Source organism: Ursus arctos, unplaced genomic scaffold, assembly GCF_023065955.2.
Source record: "Ursus arctos isolate Adak ecotype North America unplaced genomic scaffold, UrsArc2.0 scaffold_19, whole genome shotgun sequence".
In the NCBI taxonomy this organism is placed as follows: domain Eukaryota; kingdom Metazoa; phylum Chordata; class Mammalia; order Carnivora; family Ursidae; genus Ursus; species Ursus arctos.
Window position 1 is genome coordinate 7,505,373 of NW_026622863.1, and position 20,297 is coordinate 7,525,669.

The window sequence follows — 20,297 nt, forward strand, 5'->3', positions numbered from 1 at the left end:
TAAAATTCTGATAATTTATGATACCTTGGTAATGGTAGTCTTAAATTCGTAACTGAATTGGTAGACAATTCATAACTGAAAAAGAGTTGTGATAAATGAAATAGACTTAAAAAAACAAAGCAGTAACAAAACAAAAGACATAATATAAGTATATCTTCCCTGCAATTGTTCTGTAGCTAGAGCTCTAGACCTATATCTCCCCTCCCCCATCCCTGAGCGTGCAAATGTACTGGGGTCTTCCGAAGCCCCAGGATATCACAAGCCCTTTAACTCTCAAGCCCTGGAGGAGTCCTCCGGAGAAGTCCAGCATGCCAGTCCTCATGGTCCCTCCAAGCTGGTTCTCCGTTACTGCCTTCCCAAGCCTGGGATGCATGACTGTCTCTCTACTGAGGTTGGGACAGGAGTCCCTGCCTTCCTTCTGCTATCCTCAAAGATACTTCTCTCACTTGGTTCTTTCAACACTAGAACTCGGTGGCCCATCAAACTCAGAACCGGAAACATCAGCAACCAAGCTTTTCAAAAAACATGTGTGTGAAGAGACATTGTCTTCTTCGTATGAGGGCAGATTGGGCATGATCTGCCCGGAAGTGAAGGTAAACCACATTTTGTCCTTCCACTGCAACCGGAAGAAAAGCAAAGGAGCTAACCCTCCATAATACAATAAGCTGCATATGCATGTAATGCTAATATAATCCATTTGATTATTATGGAGGGATCCCATGCGCCAAGCATATCCTCTCGTCTACACCAGCCATGAGGTGGACCCCACTGTAAGCCTGCTCTACCACAGACAAGGACATGGAAGCTCAGAGAAGCTGAGCACGGAGTCCACAATCACCCAGTTAGTCAGTAAGCAGAAAAATCAGGAATCGAATCTAGCACTATTTTGCTCAAGGGCCTTGAGGCTCACGGGGTGATGTGTGGATCATAAGTACCTTGCAAACTGCACATAACTATACAGATATCAGACTCATCACTGTTTTTCCAAAGATCACTCTAATTATTCTCGCTCGCAGATACGGAAAATGAGGTAAGTCATGTTTCTTCTGATGAATCAGTCAACACCAGCGTTAAAACCTGAGTCTCTCTGGGGCGCCTGGGTGGCACAGCGGTTAAGCGTCTGCCTTCGGCTCAGGATGTGATCCCAGGGTCCTGGGATCGAGCCCCGCATCGGGCTCCTCCGCTGGGAGCCTGCTTCTTCCTCTCCCACTCCCCCTGCTTGTGTTCCCTCTCTCGCTGGCTGTCTCTCTCTGTCAAGTAAATAAATAAAATCTTTAAAAAAAACCAAACCAAAACAACACCTTGAGTCCCTCTGTCCAGTGGTGCCCATTGTGGTTACTGTTGTATAATATTGTTCAAGTTTGCTATTTTCTTACTGATCATCTGTCTACTTGTTCTCTCCGCTGTCAAAAGTGGACTATGAATGTCTGACCATTACAACTGTCTTTTTCTCCCTTCTATTCTGTCCTTTTTCCTTCCTGTATTTGGGGTCTCTGTTGTCTCATAGACAACTTACAGTTGGATGTTTTTGTTTTGGTTTGGTTTTTTTACCCATTCTGCCAATGCCTATCTTTTGATAGAGTGAGTTCGATGTCTGGACTTCGGGGGGGCTATTTCCATCGATTACTTTTTTTTAAATAAGGATCATACTTTCTTGGTTCTTTACAAGACTTATAATTTTGGGTTGATAACTGGATATTTTGAATATTATGACACGGAAACTCTGGAAATCAAATGATCTCACCTCTTATGGGTTCGTTGCTGCTCGTTGTGGTGCTGTTTCTTTAGTGGCTTTTCTAAACTAATTTTGTAAAGTCTGTTTTCTTTGTCACGTAGGGCATTAGCTTGGTGGTCAGATAATGATTAGACAGAGATTTTGTTAAATGCCTGGCATAAAGAAGTTTCCCAGTCTTTGAAGACAGACTGTGTGTATCAGGACATGCCTTCAACAATCAGCCAGGAAGTTTACCGTTATGATTTAGCCTTCACTTCTCGGCGCAGAATCTCAAGGTCAGGCAGAGGTGAGAGCTCAGGGCTTCCTCAGTTCTTTTCTGAGCATGTGCACATCCCTGTGAATGCTCCTGGCCTTCTAGATTCCCAGGAATAGGTTGGAGCTTTCCTTTTTTCGTTTTTTGTGTTTTGTTTCTTTTTTTAAAGATATTTATTTATTTATTTATTTATTTATTTATTTATTTGACAGAGAGACAGCCAGAGAGAGAGGGAACACAGGAAAGGGGAGTAGGAGAGGAAGAAGCAGGCTCCCAGCGGGGGAGCCTGATGTGGGGCTCGATCCCAGGACCCTGGGATCACGCCCTGAGCCGAAGGCAGACGCTTAAGGACTGAGCCACCCAGACGCCCCTAGGTTGGAGCTTTCCAAACCCTTTACTCCCCCAAAGCATCTCATTCCCCTGCCTTTCCTCCCAAGCTTTATGATTAATCTATTGTTTGCCCCAACCGTTACTCATTGCCTCAGGCAGCAGCGGCTAAAACATTTGCCTGTAAGTATTTTTGACCAGTGCTCCCATGTAGCTGTTTGTTTCAGAACTGGGTGAATACTGAGTTAGGTAAAGTAATGGCAAGCCTTTTAAGCCGGGCTTCCAGGGAAACACCAGACTGCTCAGAACTAATAATTACAACTCTTGAGCTTCGTCCTGCTTCTCTGCAACTAGTACTGGGATTATGAGCGGTTATTTTCAAGGCCACCACAGAGCTGGGGAGCAGGGACGGGACCAGGTCAGTTAAAAAATGACAAAGCTCACTGTTTTATGGAGATTCGGCTACTTTTCCTGATTACGTTTTCCCCTGGTTGCTGTTTGCTTTGGTTCTTTAGTTAAGTTGTCAGAAGTAGATTCTGACCATTTTTGCCCGTTTTTTTCCCCACTGCTTTTATGGAGTGGTGGGCTTTTGGAACCTCTTACTGCAATATTTTTCTAGCATCATTCCAGTACAGAGACTTTTAAAACACTAGATTTAGTGGTTGCATAATATTTGCTCTGATTTCCTTAATTACTGTTACATTGATGGACATTTATCAGTTGTTTTCATTATATCGTCTAGAGTGGCGTAACACTTTTATTTTTTAAATTTTTTTTTAAAGATTTTATTTATTTATTCGACAGAGATAGAGACAGCCAGCCAGAGAGGGAACACAAGCAGGGGGAGTGGGAGAGGAAGAAGCAGGCTCATAGTGGAGGAGCCTGATGTGGGGCTCAATCCCATAACGCCGGGATCACGCCCTGAGCCGAAGGCAGACGCTTAACCGCTGTGCCACCCAGGCGCCCCTAGAGTGGTATAACCCTTTTACATTCATCTTTGTTCACATCCCCGACTGTTTTCTTAAGCTAGATTCCTCAAATGAACTTATAGGTGAAGAGATACAAACTTTCAAAACCCAGGATGTATGTTGTGAAGATAACTTCTGAATGATTGCATTTACACTTCCACTAGCGTGTTCGAAAGTATTGCCTCACCACAACCTTCTCCCTGTGAGTGTCATCACCTAAGACATTCATTAATTAGGTGGACAAAAACCAGTATTTCATCGTTTGGTCTTACATATCTAGGATCATGAGCAAGGCCAAAATATTTACGGTGTTTATTTGGTATCACCACTTCTTCTGTGAATTTCTCATCAATATTCTTTCTTGTGAGATGTCTGCCTTTTTAATTATTTATAAGAGCTATTTACATAGTAAGAATATAAATCCTTAATGGCAATAATTATACATATTTAAAAATACAGAGCTCTGAAAACACTTCCAATTTCACACCCTCAACAAGTTCCCTTTGGTAGCTTGGGGCCATTGTATTAGTTTCCTGTTGCTGCTGTAGCCAATTACCCAAACTCAGTGTCTTCGAACAACACTTATTCTCCTACAGTTACAGGGTCGAAAGACCTAAAGCCAAGTCAGTCGTCAGCAGGGCTGATTTCTCGGGAGGTCCTGAGAGGAGAATCTCTGTCCCTGTCATTTATAGTTCTAATGGCTGCCTCTATTCCTCAGTTTGTGGCCCCTTTCTCCATATTCAAAGCACATGACTCCAATCTGTGCTCCCGTCAGCACATCACTTTCTCTGATTCTGACTTCTCCTACAAGCCTTTTATAATGCTCATTGTGATTATGTCAAGCCCACTCAGATAATCCAAGATAATCACCCCATCTCAAGAGTCCTAACTTAACCACATCTGCAAAGCTCCTTTGCCATATGTGTTCATCAGAATCCTCCAGAAAAACAGAACCAATAGGATGGTCGATGGATACGTAGGTAAATGCATAGATAGGTAATTTATTTTAAGGCATGTGGTGGGGGCCGGCTGGTCCACAATATGCAGGGCAGGCTATCAGGGTATATAATATAGACCTAGGGAGGGGTAGATGTTGCAGTCTTGAGCCTAAAGACCAAGACTGTCTAAAGACCAAGAGGACAGTTCTTTCCTTTTTGAGGTATCTCAGTCTTTCTCTCAAAGTCTGCAACTGATTGGATGAGGCCCACCCATATTATGAAGAGTAATATGCTTAATTCAAAGACCACAGATGTAAATGTTAATCATATCCAAAAATTAACAACAACAACAACAAATTACCTTCACCACAACATCTAGATGGGTGTTCTTCAAACAACTGGATACCATAGCCTTGCTGAGCTGACACATAAAATTAACTATCACATTATCTAAGGTAACTTTCACTTTCCAGGGACCAGGAGATGGACATATTGGAGGGGCCATTATTCAGCCTACCACAGGCAGCCAGGTTATTTCTTTGACTAAAAAGAGAATGTCCTTCTCTTGAGAAACGGTAGATACTAATTCAGACTAACTAACCCAAACATTTCACAACGCTCCCTTTCCCATCAGAATTTTACAGAAACAGAAGGGAATTTTCCCATGATTCCTTTTGCCTTCATTATGCGCACTTTTGAGGAGAATTTCATATCGTATTATCTTCAGTAATAAAAAGAAAGATCTGCTTCTCTGATTAAAAGCCGTTTTTCCATACTTTTGAAGAAGAAAATCTCTCTTTCTCTTGAATTGCTTTTCTTAGCAGGAAATATTTTATCAGCTCAGGCTCCTAATTGGATAGGAACATGGCCATCGTGGTGCTTTTCTGTTGCAGACAGGAGACCTTTAGGTTTGGGGGACTGGAGACACATTTCAGCAGGAATCTGTTCCCTTCTGGTCCCTCACAATATTTGAAAATGAGATGAAATGGGCGAGATGGGAGGATTCCCAGAGAATTGTTCCAAGTTGCTGGAACTTCCTGAGCTGTCTGCTTTCTCCAAAGACAAAATAAAGAGATTCAAGAACGAGCCTGCTTGGAAAAAATTTTTTGCTTCTGTTAAAAACATAAAATAGCATTCATTGCTATTATCTGAATGATTAATTCTGCCTCATACTCCCTGCTCTCATAAATCTTTTACTTCTTTACCAAAGGAATCTTCTTTGCAGTGGAGTCCCTTATTCTTTTCAATACAGCATTTCCTCAAGCCTTGGGCTACAGGAGAGTTGGTTAGATACACAGTTGAGGACTGAGTCTGGCCTCTCGTCCTCCAGTCACATGGTTTAAGGTGCCCTTATTTTTGGGTAGTGTGGAGAGTTCCCCATGTGGCATCACGTGTGGAATAACCATAGCAACTGGTGTCCCTTGAAGACTCACTTATTTCAAGCCTTAAGTTGAGCGCTTTATTTTTTTTTTTTAAGATTTTATTTATTTATTTGACAGAGATAGAGACAGCCAGTGAGAGAGAGAACACAAGCAGGGGGAGTGGGAGAGAAAGAAGCAGGCTCATAGCGGAGGACCCTGATGTGGGGCTCGATCCCATAACACCGGGATCATGCCCTGAGCTGAAGGCAGACGCTTAACCGCTGTGCCACCCAGGCGCCCCAAGTTGAACGCTTTATAGACAATGTCTTTGCTCTTCCTGAAAATACCTCCCAGGTATTGCCTTTTGGTCCCCATTTTACAGATGAGGAAACTGAGGCTTAGAATCATTGAAGGACTCATCTAAGGAAGGTCCCCCATCACTGGAATTCAAGCCTGTGTGACAACAGAGCCATGTGTAGCCCTGTTAGGGGTTAAATCATGTCCTCCCCACTCTACACGTGCACAAAATCATATGTTAAAGTCCTAATCCTCAGTACCTCAGGATGTGACCTAATGTGGAGATATGATCATTATAGATATAATTAGTTAGGGATGAGGTCGTGATGAATAGGGTGGGCCTCTAATTCAATATGGCTGGCATTCTCATACAAGGGAGGAATTTGGACACAGAGATGGATATTCACAGAAGGAAGATGATGTGAAGAGACACAGGAAGAAGACCATCTACCAGCCAAGGAATGAGGCCAGGAGCAAACCCTTCTCTCATGGTGCTCAGAAGGAATCAACCCTGCTGACACCTTGACCTCAGCCTTCCAGCCTCCCGAACTGTGAGACGATGCATTTCTGTTGTTTAAGCCACCCAGTCTGTGGTCCTTTGTCACGGTAGCCCCTGAAACTAGCGCAGGCCCCTACACCATAGTACTTTAAATACGCTATTATTCAGTGCCTCCAGGGAGTGGAGTGCTTGGTTGGCCTCTGGCCTCCAAACGTGACTCACCACTAGAAGGCTGAAAAGATGTGACAAGCACAGGAAACGTGTTGCCTCATTTCCATGTTGGTACCAACTGGATCTGTGCACATCTCTGTTACCCTGCCTCTTATTTCCGTTTAATCCCGGATGCCCAAAGCTGAGTCACACAACTAGCAAGTGGCAGAGTTCCTTGACTTCTCTGCAGTGTCCTCTCCCACGGGTAGGGCAGGTACTCTCCCAAACGGTATGAAAAACCCACCGCACCTGCTCCTTCTCTGGCTTGTGGTGATGCTGAGATTCTACCAAGAGTAAGTCACACGGGCAGTCCTGGGGTGGGGGAGACACAGGAGGGTCTGAATTTTTGGCGTGGATTGCTGGACTGGATTAATCACTTCGGCAGGTGGGAACTAGGAAAATGGAACCAGGGTGGGTAAGTTTTAAGGGGTTAGGGAGAGAGAGAGGCAGGAGGTGTCAAGTTGGAGTAGAGACCCTTACCTTGTAGAGGGTCTTTGGTTGGAGGTGAGGAAACATGAGCGAGGGGAGCCAAAAAGCACCAAGACACACTCGCCTTCTTTGCACCTTGCCAGAGCAAGTCCTGGCATGGGGTTAATTGCCCACTTTCCCAACACTGTACCTGGAAACCTTCCCAGACTGCACATCTGTCAGGGTTGGGCAGCGCCCCCTCTGGAGTAGAAATCCGAGGAAGAGCGGAGAGGTGGACAAGTGAACTCTTCCTCTCACATCTCTGCTGCCACGGCTAACACCTGGCTGCCCCCTCCTCGCCCCCCTGCTCCGGAGCCATCTGGCCCAGAACCATCTGCCGGGGCAGTGGGGTGCTCTAAAGTAGCTCTGCACCCCCTTGTCCGTTTAGATGTTTCACTCTCCACTTGGCTCAGCTTAGAGTCTCCCAAAGATCCAGGGCTTCCCCATAGAGGCAGGAGGAGCTGGCTTGCATGTCCCAGGATGAAGGATTTAGGAAAAGAACAAGCTCGTTCAAGTTGCGCTTCCTCCATTTTCTGCAGCGAATTGGGTGCTTTCGGGCATATGTTATCTCAGCTAACTCCCCAATAGCCCAGCGAGGCGAATGTTATTATTCAAATGTCACCCATTTCGTGGATGGGAAAACCAAAGCTCTGCTTGTCACCGTGACTTGGGAGTTCAAGACAAAAGCTCAAACCCAAACTCTGAAGTAAGCCTGCCCACTTGCTCTCCTGATGGCTCGGTAAAGGGCGGAAAGGGAACCGTGGCAGGAAGAAGATGCCCCCTCGAATGCCTGCCTCAAGTCTCCTCCCACTGAGGGTACTACCAGCGAGGTGGCGGGGGGCGGGGGCCTCATAGAACGGACCCCCTTGCCCTTAAAGGTGGTCTGCCTGCGGTAGGGACAAAACACAGGCACAGTTCATCATCGTGTTTACGATGGGGACATCGTCTGGAGCTTTCAAAGTGAGGATTTGCATTCAAATTGTAGAACGTCCTTTCTAAAAATCTAGGGCGTTAGGATGTACATTTAAAAATCCAGAGCATTTGACAACATCTTGAGTCACCAAAACACAGTAAAGTGGTCTCATTGTGGTTTTGTTCTAACAAGTACTGAGTGATGGAAAGCTTTCCTGCTTCTCGGTTTCCCCTTTTCTGGCATTTGCATCCTTGACGTACCTAGTGGAGCTCACTGATAGACACATCGTGTGCCTACGGAGACAAGATGTGGAGGCAGAGGCATGGCCAGCTCATGACGATGTCATCATATTGTTTCATTCCAAAGAAGCACCGGAGAGAAGGTGTGGGCACGGTGCAGGGGAGCACCGTGAGACGGAACGATAGCCACACTCACTGAGGACTGGAGCTGCCCTGGGTGCCTCTCACACCTACGGCCTCATGCCATTCCTTCAGTACCATTGTGATGTCAGGACCATCCCGGTCCACTATACAGCTGCTGAAAGAGGCTTGTAGCCACAGCTCAAGGTATGTGTGTGTGTGTGGTCAGGGACCAAAATAGGACTTGAGCCCCGGTGGTCTGACTCTGGAGCCTGGGCGCATGATCCCTATGCCATCGAAGACAGGCTCGTGGCTGGGAGGCCTCTGCCGCCTTGAGTGGTGACTGATGAGGGCTCACGGAGAAGTTTGCTTTCTTCCCTCCCAACCAAGTTTGCATCTGTGCTTCTCAGCCATGGCTGGTATTACAATAACCTTTGGAAAGATTTGCTAAGCCTGGCCCAGATTTCGGGGCTTTTGATTTCCTGCTCTGGGGTCGACCTGCCTACTGGAGTTTTTTAAGTCTCCCCAGGGCTGACAACCATCATTCTAAAGCAGGGAAATGGAGGGGGGGGGGAAGTATTCAGGTTCTCAGTTAGAAGTAGGGGTCCTGCCTTACCCACCACCTACCCACCCAAGTGATGAATCAGTCAATTATTTTTAGTGACTTTTGCATCTGGTTTAGCTCCTTGGTTTGGTTGTGGCCAGGTCTGGGGGGAGGGGAGAGCCCTGGGGCAGGACAGGATGGGGAAACAGGACACAAGAGGGGAGGGGTGATTGAAATCAGATTGGCTGAGCCACATGGGACTGACATTTGAGAGGTAACGCAATGACAGCAGGTCCAAGCCGGCTGGAAGAAGGGCAGAAGAGGGGCTCTTGATTTGCTGGTGGCGCAGAGAGCAGATGTGTATCCTAACGGCTTCGGTGCCGGGAGCAGCTGCCAGGTGACTGGGTGACTTATGGGCCCAGGCCGCACCTTCCCTGGCCTGGCCCAGCCCCACCAAGGAGCCAGTTCTGAAGGAGGATGCGAGCCCCCAACGGCCTCAGGGTGAAGTGGGAGTCATGGTCAGCACAAGGGCACTGTGTGGTGGAAGCTGCAGGAACAGGCTGGGACTGCAGCGAGCAGAGAAGAGGAGAAGCAGTTACTGTTAGCAGCTTTAATTTAGTAATAACCGCTTAGCATTTGGTGAGCACTTCCTGTGTGCCAGGCGCTGTGCTGAGCGTAGAGTAAGTTTACATTCTGCGAGTACCTTATCTCACTTCCCCGATTTTACAGAAAAGAAAACTGAGGCTTGGTGAGGGGGTACGTGGCAGAACTCTGACTCACCCCCAAGGTGGCCAGCCTTCCAGAACCAGGCCCTCGGCCCCCAGAGTGGCTGCCTGCTGTGGTCAGAGACTTTCACAGTGGTTAAGAGCCCAGGCTTCGGACAGTCGGCTGGGGCTCAAATCCTGGCTCTGATGCTTCCTGGCCGAACCCTATGGTCTTCAAGCAGCATTTGGAAACCAGAAATAATGCTTAATCCCAGGGGATGAAACTGTTGGTTTTATGGCTCTCGAGCCATTCCATCCCTAAGCAGGGCCGAGTGCTGTCTTTTAGTTCATTGTGTCCCCAGGGGTGACCGGAGACAATTTGATGGGCAGAGAAGAATGGGGGAGGGGGGCAGCGTTTGCTGTTTCAGTGGAGAAGCCGCGGGCAGGAGGGCAGTCGCCGCTGTGGGCCCAGGTGTGTGAGAATGCACGCCTGGCAGTCGTCGGAGCACATGGGGCCTGTATTTCTTTGTGCCCCTAAATCAGGCCCTTGCCCCGAGGGGGTCCAAGCCTGTGCTTGTTTGCTGGAAACACATCCTGGCTTCCCGGAGAGGAGCTGTCGTGGTCCAAGAATGAGCTGATCTGGGGGTGCAGGAGTGTGCGGTTTTGTAATACGAAAATAGATCTGTTTCCCCGGGCCTTTTATTCCACACACAATGGGATCACCAGGCCGCTCTTTCTTTCTCTTTCCAACAACAATGATGCCATCAATATCCTCCTGGGCTCATCTTTATTTGAAGGCCGGGAGGTATGAATTTTATCTTTGCAGATGATCCTGCTGGCTACGAAATATTCTAAACAAAGTGAACCACTCCAATTGCCCACCAAGGCAGGTTTTCTTGAATCGAACAGGCTTTTTTATTTGCCAAGTCCTCCTCCTGCCCAAGCCGCCGAGCCCTTCTTCACAAGACTGAATGGCCTTTGCCAATGGAAGAAACCTTTCTGGGATGTCGTGAAACTTGATTTCAGCCCAGGAATGAGCCCTGTGTGGAAATGATGGTGGTTTTGAACGGCTCTTCCAGGGCACATTCTCAGTTTCTGAGAGCAGCGCATTTGCTGGAAGTAATATCGCTCGGCCTCAATTGAGTTATAGAGTGTGAGACTCAGAAAGACCAGAGAGATCGCCTGGTAACTAAATTCTTGTCTAACCTTGCATTTTACAGGTGGGAAAACCGGGGTCCAGAGTAAAGAAGGGACTTACCTAAAGTCGCCAAGCTAGCAGGTGGCAGAGAAAGGATGTGAAGCCATGTTCTTTCCTCCCCCCGACCCCCCGCGTCTCCCACAGTGCGACGTGCGCTACGGATGACGCCCAAAGGGGTTTTGGGTGGCCCGTGGCATCAAATGGCATTAAATCATATTGACTCATCCAGACAGAAAATGATTCCCTTTCACTTTTATTTTACTTTTGCTCTGGATTATAACAGGATGGAAGGCTTAGTTTGGTGCTAGCATGCCTCCCATTCCCCTGTAACAGGATTTCTGTCCCTTTGTAACAAAAGCAGAGCGGACCTCCTGTGGAGAGGAGGTAACAATATCTGGTTTGAATTTAATAGCACTGTTTTGTTTTCATTGTGTTTATTTTAAATGTTACCACCTAATATTACTCATTTTCCACTTAGGGCTTTTTAATGACTGTTTTTAAATACCTGTATTTTTCATAAATTAAAAAAATAACTTTAAGTTTTTAGAAGTGAGTTTATTTAAAGCATTAAGTAAGTAACACTATTGGTGCTTTACGGATGTGACAAAGCTTGAGAAGGGGAGAAAGGAGAGATAGAGCAGCACCTGGTACTTCCTCTATGTGGCTTCAGGGCTGAACTAAATCTGTGGGAGAGTATTTCCAGAAAAAAGATGCTTGAACGTCAACTCATTTCTCTTGCCTGCATAGGTCTCATCCATTTTGAAGTATTCTACCAGACATTTCTTTCTTATGCCTGGCTGTTTGCTCGACCAGAAGCAGCATCTTGCCCACATAAACTTGCATATAGGGAAGCTTGTTGGGTACGGTGCTGTCCTGAGGGTCCCAGCTCAGCCCCTCCCTGGCTGTACCCCTGCAAACAAGTCATTGGCTGTCTGCAGCTGACTGTCTTCGACTGCATGTGAGAAAGCTCAGGCTGAATGAATTTCGTATGTCCTTTTAAATCTTTAGTATTATTATTGTTATTATTATTATTATTAATCTGTGAGGTTGTATAGTATAGTGGGTTTTCCAGAGCCAGTCTGGAAGGATTCAAATCCTCTTTCTACTCCTACTTAGCTATGTGCCCTCGGGCGAGTCATCTAGTTTCTCTGAGCCCTGGCAGCTGTATCTATAAATAAAGAAGGGTGAGGGTGAAGCCCAGACTCTGGAATCTCTGCATCTCAGACTCATTCACAGCCCCAAGTGTCCCGAGGGCATCCACGGAGCTGATCAGGAATGTGGGAGAGAAGCCGACGAAGTCTGCTGGCCGATTCACACACTGGCTTATCTGCCACAGCCACCATTCCCTCCCTTGAAGGCAAGGTGCCTACAGCGCCGATCGCACGCTACCAAGTACCCGGCGAGTATTGGTTGCATTGAGTTAACGCAGTTGAATGGGTTCAGATTGGATTGTACTGCGCTGAGTGCTTCCAATCATCCATTTATGCAGCAGATTCTGTTTTGAGCATCCATGACATGACAGGCAGCACGTTTCCCGTCCTCGAGGGCCGACTCCAGGGTCAGCCTAACCTGGAAAGGCTCACGGATCTATTACTTCCTACATGACCTTGAATAGGTTACTGAATGTCTCTGTTTTACGGTTTCCTCATTTATAAAAATGGGTCTAATAATAGTACTTACCTCATAGGAAGGTTGGGAAGAAAGACGGGGATAAAGCAGGGACAATGCCTTAGGAAAGTGTGAGCATGGAGGGAGGAAGCAGTACACATGACCCATCATGACTGAGGGCTGTGTGGGGCGGATGGGGCCATGAGTAAAACAGGTGCAGCCCTGCCCTCGTGGCACTTAGAGTCGAGCAAGGGGAATAGACAACACATAAGTAAACAAACAAAAATATGCAACTAGAAATAGAGGCAAGCGCTGTGCAGGAAAGAAGCAAGGTGTTCTGAGAGAGACCGATGGCTACCCCTGTGCTTCTTGGCATCTGGTCACGCCCGAGAACAGAGTATGCAAGGTAAGTCCATAGCGGTGAGAATGAACGAGCCATCCAAGGACCGAGACATGCATGACTCAGGGAACAACCTGAGAGAAGACCCCGTATTGAGAATGAGACAAGAGTGGTGCCCATGAGCTGGAGAATACCAGGGGTCTCTCTCCATGGACTGTTTGAGAAAGAAAATTTCTTAAGGTCAGGTAACATACGCTTTATTAACAGGGATTGACTCAATTATATTAACCCAGAAGGGACGTAGCTGTTCCTTTTTGGGAGGGACTCATCCTTTCTGCTTTGTTGTATATTGCCAGAGGGTCTGTTCACCAATTCAGACATGGCAGGAGCGGGGGTCCCCCAACATCAGCAAGCAATTCTCTGCCACCGGCTGGATATCCTACAATCCAACTCAATTTTGACACTATCTACCCGGAGATGGCATCAGATTCCACATCTTACGGGCTCAGTCCCACAAGAGTGCCCTCCCTTTCAGATGCCAGTCACAAGTCCAGGCTGTCACTTGTGCTCCTGACCAAGTGGCTATAAATCAGAGGTTCCCACCACTCCCTCCTTGAGTTCAATTAATTTGCTAGAACAGTTCACAGAACTCAGGAAACACGATTACTCACTAGATTACCAGTTTATAACAAATATTAAAGGATAAGAATTGCGGTGCCTGGGTGGCTCAGTCAGTTAAGTGTCTGCCTTTGGCTCAGGTCATGATCCAAGGTCCTGGGATCGAGCCCCGCATTGGGCTCTCTGCTCAGTGGAGAGTCTGCCTCTCCTTCTCCATCTACCTGCCTCTGCCTGCTTGTGCTCTCTCTCAAATAAATAAATAAAATCTATAAATAAATAAATAAATAAAGGATAAGAATTAACAGTCAGATGAGGAGATGCATAGGGTGAGGTCCCAAATAAAAGAGCTTCTGTCTTTGTGAAGAGTTTGGGGACCAGCATGGTTGCACATGAAAGCTTTCTGTTTCCCCAACCTGGAAGCTCTCCAAGCCCTGTCGTTTGGGGTTCTTATGGACGTTACTTCATATAGGCTTCACATAGGCTGGATCATTGGCTTTGGTGGCTGATTCAACTTCCAGCCTCTCTCCCCTCTCTGGAAATCAGGGGTGGAACTGAAAATCCCAACCTCTGTGGTTGGTTCGTCTGGCAACCAGCCCCCATCCTTTGGTGCTTTCCCAAAGTCACCTCATTTACATAACCCCAGCTGTGGTAGAAAGGGGCTCATTATGAATAACAAGACACTCATATTACTTTTATGGCTCTGAAGTGATTTTAGGAATGAAGACAAGAGACAAAATTTTGTAACAAAATATATTCCCATTGTTCTTATCACTCAGAAAATACTAAGGCTTTGGAGAGCTCTGAGCCAGAAACTGTGGACAAAGACCAGATATACCTGAGAAATATATTTTGGTCATCTGAATGACCAAATACATATTTTGTTATGAATGACAATATCACACCTGCCATTGTCTATCTGGTGTGAGGTTGGAGAGGACCTTCTTCCACCTGGTGATATAGGAAAGAATATTAGGGTTTGAAGCTGATGTCCAAGAAAGACTTCTTGAGACATCTTTGATGCAAAAAGGTGGTTTTATTAAAGTACAGGGACAGGACCTGTGGGTGGAAAGAGCTGTACTGGGGTCATGAGGAGTGGCCCATTATACACTTTCAGGTTGGGAGGGGGTTAGGGATAGCCTAAGTCTCTAAGGAATTTCTGGAAGCAGGGTTTGCAGGACCTTGAGGGGGCTAGCCATTGTTGGGAAAATGCCATTTATTACCATCTAATAAAACCTTAGTCATGAGGCCCTTCAGATGTATATCGGTGGGCCATATGCTTGGGGGGGGGGGTGATTGCCAACACATATCTTGGGGGGTTTAGAGATAAAGAAATTTTCTAAAGGAATTTTTATATGTTAAAGTAGACTTACAGGATCCTGGGGGGTGAGGGGTTGGGCTAGGATTGTCTTCTGCCCTTAGCAAAGTATTAACATCGAGAGAGTTGAGTCCTTAGAGGAGTGCACTCTGCCTGTTTCAAGGACTTGTCAATGGGCTGTAGGTAGTAAGAAAATTAATAATTTTTTTTCTGCCTTTGTTTCCCACATTAGTAACACTCAGCTTCATCATCCTACCATTTTGCTAAATCAGGAAACAGACCCTCTGGGAAGAGATGGAGATGCCTGGAAAGTGCTGGTCCCAGGGATGATGAAGGTTCTGGGGGCCCCACAGAAGGTGAGGCCAGGTCCTGGCCGGGCAAAGTGACCTGCGCAGTGAGTCAGGCACCACAGAGCTCCACTGGCTCCTGGCCTTTGTGGGTAGATTTGCAGCCCAATTTACATCTCCACGTGTCGACACGTGAACAAGTCTCTTGTTTAAGAGTTATTATAGGCAGATGACTCCATGTCATTTAAATCGTAACATCTGGGTAGTGTTAAACAAACAAAATTCAATCAAATAAATTTGAAGATCTAACTGGCTTTATGAAGGGATTCATGAATGGGGGAGCATCCCATCTCTCAAGTTGAAAGGAGCTCTCAGGAGTCATACAAAATGGAAGGTTTTTATAGGAAAGAGGGTGGGGCAGGGAAGTGACTACAAAAGAAAAGAAATGATTGCTTCAGGAGAGGTCACCTTCCCTTAGAGGCAAAGGCAGCGGGTCTTATCATGCAGATAAAGTCACCTTCCTTTGGGAGATGGCTCTCTCCATCTCCAACAGATTACCTCCTTGATGCCAACCAGAAAATTCCATATTGATTGGCTTAAAATTCCACTCCTAGAGAGGCTGGAACTGCCAGTAAGTCTCGGTTTTATTTCCTGGGGGCCAGTGACTCCGCTTTAGGCCTGTGGCTTTCTTTTCAATAGTGACAACTTTCTTGGCCTCCAGTGTCTCCACTTTGGGCTTTGAGGGCTACCCTGAAGTTCTTCCTCTGGGGTAAGGCCTCTGCATCAAGTAACTAGTAAGAGCAAGTGATATTGATCCAGTGCTAGGAACCAATCAGAATATGTGTTCTTGGCCAGCCCTCACCAACCACACTGAGGGAAGGGTTAAAATTATCTCCATGTGAAAGATGGGGCATCGAGGCACAGGGAGGTTGAGAAACCTGCCCAGGGCCCCACAGGCTGTAAGTGGCAGTCAGGACCCAAACCACGCAGACTGGCCCAGAGCCTGGGCAAGTCACAGCAGGGCTATGCTGGATCCTATGTTCAGTGGATACTCCCCATCCCCTGAAACCCAACCTGTGTATCAGCCTCTCATTTGGGGTAAAGCTTACCACACACTTAGAACATCTAGTTAAATGCTCTTTAAGGGCTAGTGTGGGCTGATGGGCTCTTTAAGGGCTAGTAGTGCCCATTTGCTCTGAAAAAATGAAAGAGAGGGAGATTTCAGGCAGCCTGACCACCTCGTTTCAGTAGATTAGAGCTGGGGTGGGGCCCCATCTCTCTGGACTTACCATAGTCCATGTGCATGCCTGATGTGGTGACACATAGACCCTCTAGGTTCAAAGGGCGGTCCCAGGTTCAGCAGCATGGACCTCACTTGGGAACTTGTTGAAAATGCCAATTATCGGACCTGGTGAATCAGAAACATCCTTTAAACCAGTTTTACACACCTTAAAGTTTGGGACGCTCTGGTGTTGACCATTATTGATTCATTTATTACACGTTCTACTTGGTGGTCATATCGGGACTAGAAGATGAGCAACTTTAGTGGATGAATCATTGTGGCCTCTGCCCTCCCGGGGCTGCATGAGAAGCAGACCTCACACAGGAAGGGCTGAAATGGAGGAGGAGTTGTACCTTGCAGGAGTTCCGAGAATGCCACAAGTGACTTCTAATCAGTCTGGAGCAGGATAAAGCACCAGAGACAGCATTTGAGAGGAAATGACATCAAGTGAGTCAGATGAGGAGGTGGGGGTTGGGGTTCCACAGGCAGAGGGGAGCTGGTTTAGAAACTGTTAGTGCAGAAAAGAGGCCCCTAGCATCAGGCATGGGTTCAGCTGAGTCCCACCCCTACTAGCTGTAAAAAAAATTTTCGCATCTGTGAAGTACCTGGTCATATATTTAACTTTAAATATCAGTGCAATCTGTCAGGGATTCAGCCTGGTCTTCTCTGTGTGTGAACTCCAAAACTGTACTTGGCTCTCCACTCCCACAGCCTGCCCAGTGCCCACTGAGACTGTCCTGTATGGACACCACCTGCCGGAACCCGCCCAGGGATAGGGTAAGTGCAGCTTCCCATGATCACCTTTCCCAAACACTCAGCATGGGGGACACGTGCCTCTATCTGGCTGCTTCTAATTTCATCATCTGTTTCAATGGCAACGATGCTAACTCAGTAATGACACTTGCCTGTTTCCACAATCTTGTCAATTGTTAAATTGTGCAGAACTACAGGCCAGATCTGTAAAGATTTATTCTCCTCCCCTGGTGCTTGCTATGGAAATGGTGCAAGCCTTCCTAGAGGGGGCTTGCGGGAGAAATAGCTTGTCTCCCCATTTGATGACTTGTCTCAAATAGGGAGGCTGGTCCAGTGACCAGACGCAGAGGGTAAGAGCTCTGGGAGATGTCTCGTAGGTCAGGACAGGAGCTATCTAGCAAGCCACTCGGGACACTCCCAGGAGAGCAGAGCTGTCTTCATCACTGGTCAGGCTTCAATAGGCTTTTTGTTAGTTTGTTTGTTTGTTTGTTTGTTTGTTTGTTTTAAATTCTGATTTTCAGTGGTTTAACCCTTCTACCACTTTCTTTTTTTTTTTAAAGATTTTTATTTATTTACTTATTATTTATTTGAGAGAGAGAGAGAGGGAAATAGAGAGAGAGTGGGAAGGGGCAAAGGGGGAGGGAGAGAGACAAGCAGACGCCGCACTGAGCACAGATGGAGCCCAATGCAAGGCTCGATCCCATAACCCTGACTGAGATTGTGAACTGAGCCAAAATCAAGAGTCAGGTGCTCAACCAGCGGAGCCACTCAGGCACCCCCCTTCTACTACTTTCTAGTACAACCCCAAAATGAGACAAGGCAAATATGTCAAAGCATCTACTATACAGCTTGGTTCCCATTAAGTGCTGAACAAAACCAAACTTCTCGATTCAAATGGGCATCATGTGGCACATGGAAGAGATAATGGCATTTGGAGTTAGCTGGCTATGAATTAGACTCTAGCTCTCTCATGTGGCACCTACATGTCTTTGGACAAGTCACTCAACTTCTTGGTGCCTTGAGGTCTCTATCCAGGACTAGGATGACACAAGAGAGGCACTTAAGCAGCCAAGTTTAAGGAAACATTCAAGGTCAGGGTCATGCGAACATAGACCTGGCACTTGCAGGATCCTGAGAGTGAATGATATCCTAAACTTTACATCTAGGGGCTTCTCTTTTCTCACCCTTGTCCAGGGTCTGTCCCCGTATTTAAAGTGGGGGAAATAATGGTACCTACCTCCTAGGGTTGTTGTAAGTAAGCTAAGGGTCAACTGAGATGAGAGAAAAGAGAGCATGTCTTACAAACTGGCAGCTCTTCATTTCCTCAAGGAGAGGGAAGTTGCCAGGACGAGGCCGAACCAGAGTAGCAGGCTGGGACTTAAACCCGGCCACTTGGTCCCTTTTCCAGTCCTGGGACCTAAGAGAAAGTGGCAGAGCTTGTATTTGCTGTGGCTTCTCATTAGCCCCAAGATGTGTGCTTCCTGTCGGGCTGTCTGCGTGCTGAGCAAAGCCGGGTGCACAGCCCTGGAGGAAGGGATACAGCCCAAACTGACGGGCATGCGATCAACAGCCTCTCCTCGGAACCAGGATTCCAGTCTTCCCCTGAGCAGATCAGGTAAACCGCGGAGGCTCGGGCTCCCGAAAGGCAGACCCATCCCTCCCCAGCCTGGGCAGCGGGATCCCCCATGAAGCCATCCTACCGTACATGATTCAGTGTGGGGTTCCTAATGAAAAATGGCCGGGCTATTAGCGCTTGGCAAATTAAGGGTCCTTTCATTTATTACTGTGCTCTGCTAAGGATGAGCATTAATTTTTTTCTCAAAGCAAATTCACTGGAAACAGACAGTTTAGAATTTATGCTTATAATGATGGCTACATGGGCCATTAAGACCACCTCTAAGTGAGCTTAATTTGTAGCAGATAAATGTATATGTCTACATATTTTTCAACATAGTTTATGGGGCATCTTGCACAGCTGCGCCCAACTGATTAAATCCTCACAAAATTTAAATAGGAAACCCATTACATAGACAGTATTATAGCCATTCATCATAGAGGCAGTTTCGGGTTAACTCTTTCAGTGCCAGGCTGGGAGAAGTGCCAGGAATTTTTTGTTTGTTTCATTTTGGTCAGAATGCAGGGCTTTCCTGCTCCCTTGAGTTCTTCGTGGCTTCTACCTTCCTGGGGATGCTGAGGAGGTCTTACTCTGCGTTCGTGGATGCAAAGTGAAGCTTTTAGCACAGAAGATGGGATCCCAGGTTCGCCTAGGCAGTTGGACCTTTGGTCCCTAGCTGCGGTGGTCTTCACAGCCCCTGTGCATATGACACGTTCATCACATGGCCCTGGGCAGAACATTTGGACCCCCGAAGCTCCATCTTGGGGGGTCCCTTCCAGCCACTGAAACTGCTGAATTCTTAGCACACCGTAATGTGCAGCTGTGTGTAGGAGTGCTGGAATAGTGGCCAGAGCCTGCGCTCTGGCCTCAGGTGGACGTGGGGTTAAGCACCAGCTCTGCGGCTTGCTGGCAGAGTGCAACCTGGGCAAGTTACCAGAGAGCTAAGTCATGCCATGTGCTAGCAGAGTCGTCAATGGTCAGTGAATGGAATCTTGTAATTTACTGCTACTGTTTGTAGCAGACGCTGTCACTGCCCCCACTCACAGCCCCCTGGTACCCACCATTCCAGCTGCAGGCACCTGAAACTCTTAGCTTGCAGAAAGTTTTGCAACAAATAAAGTGATCGGAGTTGTTCAGAAGCTGGGTTCTCTAAATTCAGGCTCCTCCCATGACTTCGTGTTCGTGTGAGTTTTGTTTTGAAAAAGGTCATATACATAGACTCCCTTGGTACACTAAATATATGCCTGAACATTCCCATTAGGGTCTTTTAGGTTCTTGCTCTAAATGTGTTTTCAGGTTGGGGAAGATGATTTAAAAGAGTGAGTGCCTGATCAACCTCCAGTAAAGAAACCAGTGTTTCTTGAGCCCTTCCAAGTCACTCAGCCCTGAGTTCAAGTGTGTCTCTGATACTTACCGCCTGTGTGATCTTGTGCAAGCGCCTCGGTTTCTTTCTGCGTAAAATGGAAAGAGTAACAGTACCCACCTAATACAAATATTGCGAAGGTGAAATGAAATTATCCACGTGAAGCCTGCCTGGCCTTGCACTTTGGATAGAAAGATGCGAGGATCCTGACATCACCTTGTTCTCAGTTTGGAATAGAGAGCAGGCTTGAATATAAGGAGTTTGAATACAGTGACGTGTATTCAACAATCGAAATACATTCACATTGTTACAAGATGGGGTGATAAACTCTGATCTTATGAG